At 39.1% G+C, this 16,339-nt stretch overlaps 1 pseudogene; it reads right to left on the reverse strand.

The window, feature by feature from the left end:
• Positions 1 to 2,862: 2,862 nt before the first annotated feature.
• Positions 2,863 to 5,020, reverse strand: LOC129550937 (serine/threonine-protein kinase VRK2 pseudogene; annotated as a pseudogene).
• Between the last annotated feature and the right edge of the window lie 11,319 nt (positions 5,021 to 16,339).

Below are 16,339 nucleotides of genomic sequence, written 5' to 3' on the forward strand. Positions count from 1 at the left end.
AGAGCAGGTCCCTCCTCTTTGTGAAAAAGGTACAAATCTTAATAGCCAGGGGGGAAAGGGGGAGGGATAAACTAGGAGTTTGGGATTAACAGATACACACTACTATATATATTCTAGCATAGACAAGGATCTACTGTATAGCATGGGGAACTATATTTAAGGCCTTGAAATAACCTATAAGAAAAGAATCTGAAAAAGAATGTATATATATATAAAAAACTGAATCACTTGGCTGTACGCCTGAAACTAATACAGTATTATAAATAAACTATATTCAATATTTTAAAAATATGCAGAAGGGAAAAAAAATTATTTAAAGCCTGGTTAAGGATACAGACTCAGACTGCCTGGTATCAAATCCTGGCTTACCCGCATGAAACAAGAGGCAAGTTATACTTTACCCTGTTTGAAGCCATTTCCTCATCTACAACATATAATAGCACATATCATTATAACTATAATAATTATGAGGTTATTGGGAAGATCAAATGAAATCGTGATTCTCAACAGTGAATGGAGTAAAATGTGCAGCACATGGTAATCAGTCAATGCATTTCAGTTATCTTTGTTGTTATTTTTGAGTCAGTTGGTGGCTACACGGACTCCTCAGTGTGGCCTTATTTTTTTTTTTTTCTAGACTCCATGCAGGCTTCAGTGAACAGTTGGTTCTTCCTATGGCAAGGAACTAATTCTTCCTCTTCTATAACATCACATTTTTAGCAACAAAGTGACTTAATCGGGAAAAGTTTCAAGAGGCAGCTTAGCTGGTTGCTTTTTCCTTTTTGAAGAACCATCTGTCCAAGACAGTGATTGGGAAGAAGGTATAAATTACGGGCTTCGCACTTAGACCATCTCTGCTGAGACCCGTGGGCGCGATTTAGAGTAGACTCTACTGAGTCCCCCTCTGACTCGACTCAGTCCCCCTCTGAGCTGTGTCTCCCCTTATGAAAAGGAAAGGGGTTTCTCTACAAAGTTTATAAAGATCTTTGCCACTGTGTCATACCATGATTTTATATATTCAAATGTCAGCATTATTTCCTCCCTGAAAAATCAAAAGAATAACCAATATGTTCATGACATTATTCTATGATATATGTTTAAAGAAAATTGAGTAAAATTTGTAAACAAGAATTACAAATATTACAAAACATCAACATAAATATATTATTCCTCACATTTTCCAGATAATACACGGATTTTAATATGTCCATGGTGTTTTATGCATTTTCTTGAAAATTTCTAATTTATCATAGGAACATAATCTAATCCTAGACTGATTTCCCTCAGGGATTAGTCAACATTTATTTTTAATGCCTTTTAAATCTTTGGGTTCAAAAAATCTTACATCTCTCAATTTGAATCAAATCTTGATTTCCTGGAAATCCTGGTTAATGTCAACAATCCCTTGAATCCTTAAAGAGTAGCTGATAACTTGTGGAAATATCTGAAACAGATTAATTTTTAGTGATCATGGCTTTCCCACACGGATAGCAATATATTTTTGGCTTTGTTTATTCACACATTTTAATGAGGAAAACAAAAACAGACTTTTTACTAAGTCAGTCATCAAATATTCATTGAATACTTTCTCTTTTATGATGTTACAATATTAATAGGCTAATTTATTCAATTATTAATCCCATGAATCTCAATGGTGTAAATCTTTCCTTTGTTGTTTTTTTCTTCTCCAGACCATTGTTATTTACAGAGATTGCACTTGGGCTCATTCATTCATAAATGTTCTCGGGACATTTCTGTTCCAGCTTTCTATCAAGCTGTCTTGTATTTATTGTATCACTTCCTCCTTCCCATCTCTCATGGGATAATAATGTTCTGCAAGTTGAGAGAGGAATAACCATTACTGAATTATTGTTGCCATTCTGGATAGTAAATACTAGTGCCAAAGATTAAACCCAATCTATGACATTTAGAGGGAGGCTCTGGTGGCCTTAGGCAGACATGATGTGATAATAAACACTTACCATCAACATTATCATCAATCAAGTATAGTGATCTGTGAACTCACCGGCTGGACTATTCTAGGGTGACATTTGGATCTGTTTTGTTCATTTGTGTTCCTCTATTCATGGAGGCTGTCAGGGCAAAAGATCATGGAAAAGAAGACAGCCCTACAGTCAGGCCTCTTCACCACGGTTTTTAGAAATAGCCTCAAAAGATCCTCCTTTGAGAACTGGTTAAAGCCAGAAAGATGAGGGGAAGTGAGAAAACACAGAAAGATGTAGAAAAGAATTTGCAAATCACAATGGTGCTCCTTTGCACAAGAGAATTCTAACCGGGGGCGGGGGCAAAGAGCAGAACAGAGGAAAGGTATGCAAGGGAACCTGGGAACCAAGCGGACAGAGGGAGGCAAAGGGAAGCTTGCAGGCCTTCTTCCCGTGTCTCAACATCAGTGCTGATCGGCTTGTGCAAAATGAGAATTCTGTGGGGTAATCATAACACCATACCTTCAGAGATCTTAGTTTTGACCTCTAACACTGTCTTCTAGAGACTTTAGTATAATGTTAAATAGAAACTGGATCTAAAATTGTACAAGAAGGGCTTCCCTGGTGGCTCAGTGGTGAAGAATCTGCCTGCCAATGCAGAAGATATGGTTCGATCCCTGATCCAGGAAGATCCCACGTGCCGCGGAGCAACTGAGCCTGGGCACCATAGCCAACGAGCCCGAAAGCACTAAATCGTAAAGGACGCACTAGTATTTCCCAGGCTGCTTACTGAAAACCAAGATTGCCTAGAGCTCCCTGTCTGCCTCCCCACCCACAATCCTCGCTATTGATTTCTCAGGTCTGGAGTAGAGCTAGGGACCTGTACTTTATTTATTTATTTTTTTAATTATCAAAAGGATTTTATTTGATAACTTCAGAGAAAATATAAAGCAAGACATACTAATATCAAAAGAAAAATAATGGTGAAGCCATAATAACATAGATCTGCTTTTATCTCTTCACTAAATGTAAACTGGGACACTGTAAACCAAAATCCTGTAGGACTGTCTAATTCGATGACCTCCATACCAGTTGTAGAAGTGTTTGTGTACCAAGATGGAAAGCTTGACTTGCTGAACATATCTGGATTGGTAAAATCTTGATGGGGTTCATAAAATGAATTTGGGAATTGTATACAGCTGGATTCGTGTGGAGAACTTTTTACATCATTTTGAAATTCTTGAGACTCACAATATTTTTGTCTTCTTCTTGTGCTTTCCCGCACTGTTTCACTGTTAAACAATCCAACCAGCTTCTCCTCCTCTTGCACTTTTCTCCTTGGTGTACGGGACTCAGCACTTCTCTCACTGTGGCCTTTTTTTTCTATTAACGTATTCTGCACCTGATACACTTGTTTTGCTGCAGCCTTTCGTGAATCAACCTTTTGATTGTTTGGAGCATGCATATTCAAGCCCTCTCCTTTAGTGCAAAACTCCAGTGGTCCCAAAGGTATTCCATTTGGGTTCAGAATTTTCTTGAGCTTTTCACAGTCTGGCTTTTCATTATATGCTAAACTATGAGCACATACCAAATACTGGGCTATTTCACGGCAGCTGCTTCCAGAAGGAGCCCATTGAAGCACCGACTCAGGGAGCTCATCCAACAGACTACTCCCTTATGGGCATCCAAGCTGGTAAACTCTATTGTCCCATTATGGCCTTTTTAAGGATTTTCCTGATACTGTTTGTGGTTCCCATTGGGACAATATCTGTAGGAAAGTCCATAATCTGCAAGATAAACCCGATCTGGATTTCTGTAACCCAAGAGTAGATTCGCTGCTTGGGATCTGTACTTTAATCAACACATCCAGGTGATTTTGATGCCGACGGTCTAAACACTTGAAGAAATATTGCAGACATCACCCCAGCATCTTTCTTAAATTTCATTCTGTCTTAATGTTTGCCACAGTTTGGATTTTCCAAATCTGTAAAACTTAATCTTAGGAAATCAACACCTTTACCATCAGTTCAGTCGCTCAGTCGTGTCCGACTCTTTGTGACCCCATGAATCGCAGCACGCCAGGCCTCCCTGTCCATCACCAACTCCCGGAGTTCACTTAAACTCATGTCCATCGAGTTGGTGATGCCATCCAGCCATCTCATCCTCTGTCGTCCCCTTCTCCTCCCGCCCCCAACCTTTCCCAGCATCAGAGTCTTTTCCAGTGAGTCAACTCGTCACATGAGGTGGCCAAAGTATTGCAGTTTCAGCTTTAGCATCAGTCCTTCCAATGAACACCCAGCATTGATCTCCTTTAGAATGGATTGGTTGGATCTCCTTGCAGTCCAAGGGACTCTCAAGAGTTCTCTCCAACACCACAGTTCAAAAGCATCAATTCTTCAGCGATCAGCTTTCTTCACAGTCCAACTCTCACATCCATACATGACCACTGGAAAAACCATAGCCTTGACTAGATGGACCTTTGTTGGCAAAGTAATGTCTCTGCTTTTTAATATGCTGTCTAGGTTGGTCATAACTTTCCTTCCAAGGAGTAAGCGTCTTTTAATTTCATGGCTACAGAAATTAAATTAATCATCTTTACCACAGACACTAAATTAAGTCTCATGTCAGTTTCAAGGAAAATGTGTGTGTGTGTGTGTGTGTGTGTGTGCGCACACACACACACACACAGAGAGAGAGATTAGTGCAGAAAAGAAACTATTCAGAGTCCCTTCAACTTGGGTTTCGTGTGACTTCACATTTGGACTGTCCTGGGTCTGCCCCTGGTGTTATGGGAGGAGAAATATACACCTTAAAGTGATGAGGGAAATGAAAGCATTATTGCCCGGGCACAGAACCACATTATTAACTCAAAGTGATGTCAAAGGGGAAGGAGTTCTCTTTCCTGAAGGTAAACAGGCTAATTTACATTAGAAAGGATGACTTTTTCCAAGGACAACCTGAAAATATATATATATCAATAAAAGCAACGTGTTGGTTTCCCTTCCTTCATCCAGACCTCACTCGGAGGCAGAATGTAGGAAGTTAGCTGCGGACAAGCCTGTGGGTTTCAGTTCCATGGTGACAGCGTGTGTCTCCAGGCTCTCTGTGCTCAGCGCTGAGGACCCACCTGGGAAAAGCTGGTGTGTCTGCCTAGAAGAGACGGAACACGGAGCTTGGACACTGCTGTCTGCCCAAAGGCTGGGAAAGTCCCCAGCACGGAAGACGTTCTCAATCAATATTTGTTGAATGAATTAATTCTCTGATACATTGGTTGTTAATGTTCTTTTCTAAAAGAATTTAATTTTTTAATAACTTTGTGTGCATGTGCACACACACAGTAATTTTGAAATTTTTATACCATTCTAAAATCCCCCCATTTTGCTGATACAGACATAGATATTTTCATATGGTTGTAACTGAGCGTGTGCATTTACAATTCAAAGGTGGTTTCATGACTCTGGGTCTCTTCTCCAAGTGTGTTCTTCATGAGCTCCTTTCATTGCTCTCATCCATCACGGCTGCCTCCTCCACCTCTAGGACGGATACTGCTCCCCTCCACACCTCCTAGAGGCTCATGTCCCCCCGCCCACAGCCTGTGGCTTTCAGAATACTATATCTCAATAAAGACATATCGCCAGAGGATCAAGAGAAAAGAGCTTATTCCAGTTGCCTTAGGGCCGCCTAGGGATTTTCCATGGATTCATCCAGCTAAAGGGATTCTCTAGCTCTTTCCTTCTCCTGCAAAGCTATGTGAGCTCTAAGAAATACTGATCAACCCCCTCCTCAGCTCACTTCCTACTCTCCAAACACACACACACGCCTTAATTGTCCAAGACAAGGTCTAATTAATTGCCTCTGGGAATATCCCTCCAAATCTTCATCTTTTCTTCAGAAGTATCTTCACTTGACTTTGCAATCAGTGACATAAAAACTAGGTTTTCTTGTCATCTTGGCTGCAGCTTCTAAGTCTTTACTTTAAATTTAATGTGGTCTTAAATCCAAAATGGTCCACACCATGTTCATTAAGAAGAAATGAAACACTGGCATTGTCATCTTAGATTGTATATTTTTAAAAATTCTCATTAACAGTTATTTCCATCCCATGTGACTCTATCAGGTCCTATCTGAAATCATGCCCTCTATCTGTCAAACTGCCCAGAGAGGGCCCTGCAGTGTACACATGGTGAAAACAAAATAGTGTGCCTCCAAATTTGCCTATTGTAGGAGGGCAGAAGTCACTCTTTAATTATCAACCATGGCAAGAAAGCAGCTGGGTCAATGTGGCTCATTCAGGTAAGATGGACAACTACAAATTTCCAAATTGCTGTAAACTAGATAACTAACAATACAAAAATCCCATAATGGCCAGGAGGGTAAAATATTCTACCTCTTATTGTTCTTTGCTCTCTGGGCTTTTAGTCCTTCGCTTCTCTCCTCTCTGACCTGTCATTGTGAGTCTCAGAAGACAAACGCAATGGGGATGGACGGAATTATTGTGAAAAATCACACCAGATAATGAAGTGAAGCCACCGAGAACACAGTATACAAATGCAAGAGATTACAATAGTCGCAGCTTCCTCTGAAAAGTGTATAAAATTTTCCCTTATGTGATCACTTCAAAGATGCATTCTCTTCACTTCTAATAGGAAACACCTATGTCCTTACTTAGCTGTCAGAAAGTTAATGATAAATAGCCCTGAGAAGTATTAAGGAGCCTTTTATCTTAGAGAACCTTAAAGATGGAAGGGTCTGCACAGCTCATCTAGTTCACTGATCCTCCAACTTGCTTTTGCTGGCTGGACCCACAACTAGAGCTTCTGGATGTGCAGACTGGGCAGGAACTTGGGAATGAGTTCATTTAAAAAGCCCCAGAGTTGATCTGATATCCAGCCAAGGTGGACAAATCAAGTCCAAACAACTTATTTTTTAAAATGAGAAACAGAGATGCTAAATGAATTGTTAATGAGACATTTCAATCTCTTTTGAAACAAAACAGGAAGTTTTCATCACTCAACAAGCATTTAACAACATGCCAACCACGTGTTTTGCTCTATATTAGGCAATGACAGGATGAGGATAAACAAGATGTGAGCTTTGTCCTCAATCATCTTACCACATCGAAGCAAACAATCACCCTCTAGTTATTAAATGATTTAGCATATTTTAAAAGCATTTGCAAACCATGAATGTTAGAGAGACATAATGTGTAATTATGGCTTCTCTGCTTTTGAACCCTGGAATTCTATGTAACGCAAACATCTCTGAACTGCTTTTTCTTTTCAGGAAATTATGGTAACAGTTTTATCATATGATGGAGCAACCTGAGGCATCCATATCCCCAATCTCGGAAGACTGATAAATAACCTCTGCATAGCTGCTGAACTAACCAGCCAGAAACCAAGGTCTTATCCCAGTTGACCTTTGTAAATAAACTTCCTCATCAATTCAGAGAAGGACAAATGAAGGGACTGTAGGCTTCAACATCTCCAGAACTGCTTCGCTGCACCTCTGCAGAGGATATGAGACAATAACCACCTCAGTATGTGCTGAGATTCTGAACATGGATGTCCTTACCAACCGCAAGCCAGTGCTTTTGCTCAGCACCGTTGTCTCAGCTGCCTCATTTCTTCTACTCCTTTGGTCTGCCAGTGATCCAGGCTCCACAGTGGAAACTATGCTGCTTTGGGCATTGAGCTGGACAATGCTTGAGTCACTTTTCCATTCCCGTGGCTAGTGCGGGTGCATTCAGTCCCTGATAGAGAGCTCTGGAAGATTAGGAAAGGCATTCATTTTCCGCTAACTGCACAGAAACACTGGCGAGCCAGCTCGGCCTCACTGATGCCTCAGACGAGTCTCTTATCCAACTTCGCTTCTCACTCTTCTGTCTTTCTCCTGCCATTTGGCACAATATCAACTCCACAGGGTTGAGAGCCAACGAACTTTTGGATTTTTTTTTTTTTTTCATTTGTCTGTAGATGCTCTTGTTTTCCATTTGGGGCACAATTTTCCTAATAAATGCTTAACCAGCAACTCCAGAGTTTCGAGTGATTTTTTTGTTGTTGCCAGAATAAACTCTGATCAAGTAGTTAGATGAGTAGGTCCTTGACTGGCTTAGGAAAAATTCATTTTATAGCTAAGACCAAAACACAGAAGGAAAATTCCATGCTGACACAGTGCTCATTGAGGGAACATTAGGGATATTATAATTTGCGGTACACTGCTAACATTTTGAGAATTGCACCCTAAAAGTTGATGATCATCCTCTTCTACAAATGATCCTTGTGTCTTGTAAGAAAAATCCTGAGATGAATGGATCATAAGTCTTACTTAAAATTGCCCCTGATGTTCTTGTTTTATGAGGGGATATAGATACAAATATAGACTTCGGGCCCTCTCAAAGGTGAATGACTTATGGGTTGATGAGGTTCAGTTATCCTACCATTGGCTTTGCATTCTTCTTTATTCTTTTTCTGTATCCCAGATGAATTAAACATAAGTGAAATTACCCCAAACTGATGTGTTGGAAAGTTTAGCCTCATGATAAGGAACCCTCCCTTTCATGGCATTTTAATCATATATTTCCCCCTAGAGGCAGAGTGTGGGGATGGAGGAGGCTCCTCAGTGACAGCTCCTCCATCCATATCCGTCACTGTCTGAGAGCCGAGGTCTTATCTCAGCTTCCCTCTCCAGCACGATGTACCGAGTGTCCAGGGCCATCTTTCAAGCTCTTTTCCTGTTTATTGCCTTAAAGCTGGGAAATGGCTCGCCGAACAAAGGCAGTCCCCCCAAGGCCAAGCAGTGCGCAATACTAATAAATATTCAAGCCAATGTCTTTCAAATGCTATTGTGAATCATCTTCCCCTCCTTCCTTCCCATGGTTCAGTCATCTTGCTGGCTCCAAATGTTCACCTTTTTTGTCAGGCCTCGCTGCCTTCAGTTACTGCCTAGGAAGGCAATTGTCTTCATCTCCTTTATCCGCTTTGCTGTCTTGTTTTCCTAAAGTAGCTGGCACCCACTTTTCCACAACATTATTCCTTTGTTCCAGGAAAAAAAATAATTTGGGGAAGCAGCAGAAACACAGTTCCAAAGGCCACAGGGTGACATCCTCTCCCACCTGATCTTTATTCATCTCTGGGTTTTAATTGCATTTTTGTTCCATTTCTCAAGCACCAGACACCTCCCTTCCTCCCTGACAGGAAGGAGCATTTTATTTCTCATTCAAAATGCCTTCCTACTGATCCCTATTCTTCAGAAGCTCCAGAGGCCCCTTGTTACCTGTTGGTTTTTCTCATGTTGGTTGATCTGTTGGCCTTGCTGTAGTTTATTACCTTTTCAACCTTTCTTTTTTTTTTCCGCCTGTTTCCGAACTTAGGCCAGAACTTACAACCTGCTGTCTTTTCTCATCTTCTCTATCATTATTTCCAGACCCAGTCTTCCCAAAATGGATTTTTTTTTTTAACCAACCCCGTGCTCTTTAAAGAAACAAAGAGGAGAATTATGCGATGGTTTCCACCGTCGGAGCGTCTGTGGCTTTGTTTGAGGGAGAGCTTCAAATCCAAAGCTAAACCTTGACTTAACACACAAACTCAATTGACAAGAGGAGTACCGGTATTGAAGCCCACCCATTGGCCGAGGACACAATCAGAGGGTTATTGGCGGGTATCTTCTTATCTCCCTGGTGCACTGAAAAAACTCAATTCATTAAAATAATAAAAAAAGATCTTGGTCCCTCATGTGAGCGGCATGTGATTTTTCCATGAACGTTCGGCTCAGAAGGCACCGTGCCTATTATACATTCCATTTATAAATCAAACGCCCCTCGCCCTGCGGGCTGCACGCTGACATGTCAGCGAGGTTTGGGTCAGCCGCACACACGTCCACGTGCACGGCAGATTAAGGCAAAGAGACAGGGAAGCGGCTCTTTCTTCCCCCCCTTTTTCCACCAGTAATAGGCAGCTTGAACGTTAAAACTGGGCTGAGACTCCAAAACCAAAGTCCCGTGAACCATAGAAGCAAAGGACTTGAGATAAAAGAATCTGTCTGTTCTCTGGGATCCATCACCTTCCTTTCTCTCGCCTTCATCTTGTTCATCGGAAAGGAAAGGATGCACATGTGTGTGTGAATTAAAGAATATATCTAGGGTAAGATGGGATAAAACCTAGCCCAAGAAAGGCTTTGGTTTCCAAAGCTCATGAAGGTAGTTTGGGGGCTGGAGTCTAGGGCTCTGGCCATGCCGGGAAGTGAAAACAGAAAGACAACTTGCAGGTGGCCCTTCACAAGGCCAGGAGAGGGCCCTGCTGAGTAGCTCCTCCATGAAGGCCTTCCAAGTCAGCCCAGCGGGCTTGTAAACTACTCTGTGGTTCCTCACTGCAGGTGGAATGAGTTTCATCTCTTAGTCTTCATCCATGTCAAAGACATGAGATTCACCAAGACCTGCTGGGGAGAAAGTTTTACTTAAAAAATTTCCTACTCAACAGAGTTGTCAAAATTTTCCAGTCTTTACTCCCTTGGCCTCATTCTCATCACTCATACCCCTGTTACCTTTTGTCATGAATAACAGAAAACAAAAATGAGAAAGGAGCCAAGCAAGCAAATCTACTTGTAACTTATAGTTAACTTTGGACTTTTTTTTCTTAACTACTGTACTCCATAAAAATGGGGAATAAATGAGTTGAGGGAATCTAAAAATCTACAAAAAAGTGTGACACTCTGAAGTTGTCCAGTGTCTTTGGGAAATGACCATATGTGATGGGTATTGATCCCACATACAAATGAGGGAAAGCCAAAGGGGGAAATGAGATATTGAAAAGTGGTGGTAACATAATTTATTATCTATTTTTTTCATATGTCATGTCCTAAGACAAGGATTTCCCTGTTCCCAAGACTTTGGGGAATACAGAATAAATAATTCAGTAAAACCTCCTAAAAAGGAAAAAGAATAAAGATAATTAAAATAAACTAGAACTAGTTATTTTCCTTAAAGCAATGAAATATTGTCCAAACAAGCAGCAATGACTTGGTAAGTTAATAGGGTATATCTCTAACATTTCCCTCCCAAAGGTCATAGAGTAATGGTCTAGAATTTGGGTAGATTTTAAGGTAAATAGGTCATGTTGGAAATGTTTCATTGAAAAATTTAACTGTCAAGTAGATCAGCATTTTTCTTCTTTGGTTGACATTAGAACCAACATTTAATGTAGTTTTCAAAATATATAGACAGTAGACAGATTGGGCAAAATATCAAGGGATGGGGCTTGGGCAACATGAATTTGAAAATACAAATCTTCAGATTGTTGTCATATATGTCAAAAGGTGAAAACTGTTAAGGTAAGGATTTGGTCTATGTACAATTTAAAGGCTTTAGATAATTAATAACCTGTGATTTCTTGGACATGTGGTTGACATTTCCAGTTACTTTTTGCAGTAAAAGGAATGGATTTGTATTTTCACCTGGTTCCTGTTTATGGCATGACACTCCATAGAGATGGTAGAACTGAGTAAGGGAAAGCTAGTCGTCCTTTAGTTATAGCTCAAATCTCCACTAGCAGCACAGAGCTCATACTGCCTTGACTCACCAGATAAAGCAAGCACAGTATGGCCTGTCTTCTACTGTAAGGTCTTTTAGAGGTGGTGAAACTCTTAATATTAGGGGCAATGTTTATTGTGTGTTAGTTACTCAGTTGTGTCTGACTCTTTGTGACCCCATGGCCTGCAGCCCACCAGGCTCCCCTGTCCATGGAATTCTCCAGGCAAGAATACTGGAGTGGGTTGTCATTTCCTTCTCCAAATGTTTATTACTGTTTTCATTAAATACAATACCTGAAATAAGGATATTTTTCTTAGATGGTGCATTATGTATATCCACTAAGCATTTTTATGTCTAATCTGACATCATTTTCAGGATAGTTTCTAATTCTTCAGTTAACTGAGTTTAGATGACATGTTTTCAAGGCAGTTCCTCATCCAATTTTGCAAAACCAGCTTCTGCATTGACTGGTGACCTCACAGAGTACATAAAACAAGCAATGATAGTTGTGGCAGAATAAAATCCAATGGATTATTATTTAAAGTAGTTAATTTGATTAGATGCAATGTTTAGAAGTATAGAGTATATGCCTTATTTATTCACAAATAAGCTGCAACTAATCAAGTATTTATTCCTAGAATATCTTGATAGACACATCAATATAGATAGAATGCAATGTTAATATTGTTCTTTAAAGAATTGTGTGTGTTCTTTACCCAGATATTTCCTTGGTCCAGTGACTTAAGTCTATCCAACTTTCTTTTAAGTCCTTATTTGTCAGCCTGTTCCACACAGTGATGAGTGGGTGCTAAGTCACATCAGTTGTGTCGACTCTTTGCGACCATGAACTGTAAACTGCCAGGCTCCTCTGGCCATGGGATTTTCCAGACAAGAATATTGGAATGGGTTGCCATGCCCTCCTCCAGGGGATCTTTCCAATCCAGGGATCAAACTTGAGTCTTTTATGTCTTTTGCATTGGCTGGAGAGTTCTTTACCAACACACAGTCATTCAGAATTTTACTTTTTAAAAAAAAGTCCCAATCCATTCATACTAAAATTTAATCTTGTAATGAAGCATTTGAATAAATGCATATTCCCAGAATCATACAATATGGTGACTATAAGATGCCTTGTTGTGCTGTGCTTAGTCACTCAGTTGTGTCCAACTCTTTGCGACCACACGAACTGTAGCCCATGGATGAACTGAACTTCTGTCCATGGGGATTCTCCAGGCAAGAATAGTGGAGTGGGTTGCCAAGTACTCCTCTGGGGATCTTCCCAACCCAGGGATCGAGCCCAAGTCCCCCACACTGCAGGCTGATTCTTTACCGTCTGAACCACCAGGGAAGGCCAAGAATACTAGAGTGGGTAGCCTATCCCTTTTCTAAGGGATTTTCCCAACCTGGGAATCAAACCAGGGTCTCTTGCATTGCAGGTGGCTTCTTTACTAGCTGAGCTACAGGGAGGCCCCATAATATACCTTCAAGAGCTTCTATTCTAAATCTTTCCATCAATAAGTGAGAAAGGTACAGAGAGCTGAGACCCTCAGATGGCCCAGCTTGAATAAGAATCAAGTCTCCTGATTCCTGGTCCAGTGTTTTTTTCCATTAAACCATATTTCCTTGATAGTTACTAATTAACAGGGTTTGGATTAATTAAGAAATGGGAGATCCTTACTCTTGAATAAGAAAACTTATCTATCAGCATACGAGCAACCTAAGATGTGAGCAGAGGAAGAAGAACCCACAAACAGGTGATAAATCACAAGGAATGAAGATTGATCTGCAAACTATATGAAGGAGAAAATTTGGGGAATGACTAACAACCCAGCTAGTCATGATTACTAACATGCAGAGAGGTGGAAATAATTCAAACAATAAAGTCTCTCATTAATGAAATATCTAGACAGAAAGTTTTCATTTCCACATGTTTGGGGTAAGATTATATCTGAACCAAAATACAAAAATCCACTTTCAGTATCAACAAAGGAGATCTCTCTCTTAGTTCAGCCAACCCCATAAGAGTAATAGGCCTACAGTGTACTCCATATATCACATCTGTTATACTATGTTTGCCACTAGAAAATTATTCCTGAGATTCTTGAAACATCAAATAAGACTTGTAAGCTTCAAAATAGTTTGCTAAGAATGGAAAATTATGCTTGCAATCCTTGTGTTGCCACTGATTTATTTCAAATTTAAAATTTATATTTATCAAAGTTACACATACACTGGAGAAGGAAATGGCAACCTGCTCCAGTATTCTTGCCTGGGAAATCCCATGGACAGAGGAGTCTGCAGTACATGGGGTCACAAAGAGTTGGACACGACCGAAGTGACCGATATGCATATACGCATATATTCATAGTTTAATATTTCAAATAGTACAAAGCATTATTTTTTTTAAAAAAAAAAAAGTCCCTTCTTTCCTGGTAGTTCAGTGGCTAAAACTCCATGTTCCCAATGCAGAGGGCCTGGGTTCAATCCCTGGTCAGGAAACTAGATCCCACATGCAGCAACTGAAGATCCTGCATGTTGCAATGAAAATCGAAGATTCTGTGTGTGGCAACTACCATCCAGTACAGCCAAATACATACATACACACATAAATAATTTTTAATAATCCCCTGACCCAGAACTGCAATCTAGAGGCAACTCTCTCAGTTCTTTTAGCTAATACATATTAATATCATCTTTCAACAGCAAGTTTACATGTAACTCATAAATTTTCAAGACTGTGCATAAATAATAGTCTTCTCACTATAAAAATTCAGGATTTAACTTTCCTTCAGCAATGTTGCACCCACCACCATCATATATAATCATGTGTCTGTATATATATATATTCTCCCTCCCCAATTCTCCAATATTGTTATATCTTAACTTTTGATTAGTTTATATTCAGTGTTTACAGTATTATTACTATGCTTATCCTAATCATAGATGTTCTATTTTATTAGATAATTTTTTTCTCACATTTTAACATCTCTGAAGTCTGGATGTATCTTTCATTTATGGTTCAGTTCAGTTCAGTTCAGTTCAGTCGCTCAGTTGTGTCCGACTCTCCGCGACCCCATGAATCAATGTGTGAAGAAGGAAAGGACTCATTTATGGTTAGCCAGACAATATTCTGTTGTATTATAGTTGCCATTGTGTCTGCACAAGTCTGGTCGAAGCAGTTAATAATGTTACCACTTCAGTTGGGTTTGTACACGTCAGGCACTACACATGCTGAGTTTAACGGCCATACAAAACATCTTCAAACTATTACACTATGAATTGAATTAATATACTAAGTAATTGTGTACCTAAAATGAAAAAAAAAACCAGAGTAGTGGGGTATAAATTTGTTATTAGTAAAGCAAATATCTCTCAATGGAAGAATGATAACAATTCATTATTTTCTTACAAAACATAACTAAGTTCTTCATGTAGATCTAAGAAAGAAAGATGCCTAAGATAGAGAAACCGTGTTATGTTGGTTAATAAGAATATGGAAAGGTACCTTATCACAGCAATGCAACTTAAGACAGGAAAATACACCAAATCCATCTGTACAGAAGAAAAAGTTTCAAAGCAAAAAGAGATTAATGTCATTGATTAATACATCATGCAAGACTAACTTTAAGTGATTTGTCATCATTTTATTACAGAGATTTTTCTTTCTTAGTAGTCTAAAATGTTGGTGCATTTTATTATTTATACTCTGAGAGTCAACAAAATATGGAATGTAATATATTAATAATATAACTTTTGCACCAATATATAATATTATGATTAATTACATTTTCGAATATGTTTTATTTTTTCATTTGTCTTGTTTTCTAAATGCTTATCACAGATTCATCCACAACTTGTTCTCTAAAGGTATAAATCTCTGAAAGAAATCAAGATCAGGAATATTCCCAGTTTCATTTGATTAGTTCCAGTCTGAACTGGGTGTTCTGAGGTCTGTTGTGCAGCTGATATCCTATAATCCTCCATCACTAGCATTCTAGGAAAGTTCTTTCTCCTTGTATATGTGTACCTCATACCATATCATTCACCTTGATTTATTTTCTCATTTTGGTATAACACATCCTCTAGTTCGTTCTGTGAAACAGATTCATAGGAGTCATATTTTTGGAGAACTTGCATGTCAAGAAATATCTTAAGGTGATACTTTGATAGGATATAAAATTTCAGGTTGAAAGACATTTACCCTCAATTTTTACAACATTATTCCAATTCTCTTCTAGCTTCTAGTTTTGTTTTATTGCTAACTCAAATGCTACTGACCTCCTGTGTGTGTGACTTGGCCCCCACCTTCCGCTCTCTCAAAGCTTTATGATGTTCTCTTTGTCTCCAGTGTACTGAAACTTTATGGTGATATCTCATAATGTAGATAAATCTATCTTCATCCATTTCTTGAGGCTCTTGGTGGGTTCATTCAATTAGTAATATAAAATTTCATAAATTATTTCTCTGGTGATTTCTATTCCCTTTGCTTGTTTATTTTCTCTTTCTGGAAATCCTATTACTTAAATACAGGAATTCTTAGATGGATTTAAACTTTTAAATTAAAAAAAATTCTTTCTATGTCTTGTCTTTATTAAGTTGTTCTACTTTATTAAACAATTTCCACTCTTTCATCTTTCTCCTTTATTTTTTATTTCTGCAATCATACATTTAATTTCAAGTATTCTTTTGTAGTTTCTGAATGTTCTTGTTTTATAGCATCATGTTCTTGTTTCATAGGTATAGCTTATATTTTTAAGGCTAATTTTTCTCCTCACAATTTTCTTCTCTATACATGGTCTTTATTTCCTCCAAATTCCTTTTTCAATTCTTTGGTCTGTCTTTCGAGTTAGAAGTTTTCCTCAGATATAGC

Source organism: Moschus berezovskii, chromosome 17 (genome assembly GCF_049115385.1).
Source record: "Moschus berezovskii isolate FMDL1 chromosome 17, NW_MosBer_1.0, whole genome shotgun sequence".
NCBI classification, from domain to species: Eukaryota; Metazoa; Chordata; class Mammalia; order Artiodactyla; family Moschidae; genus Moschus; species Moschus berezovskii.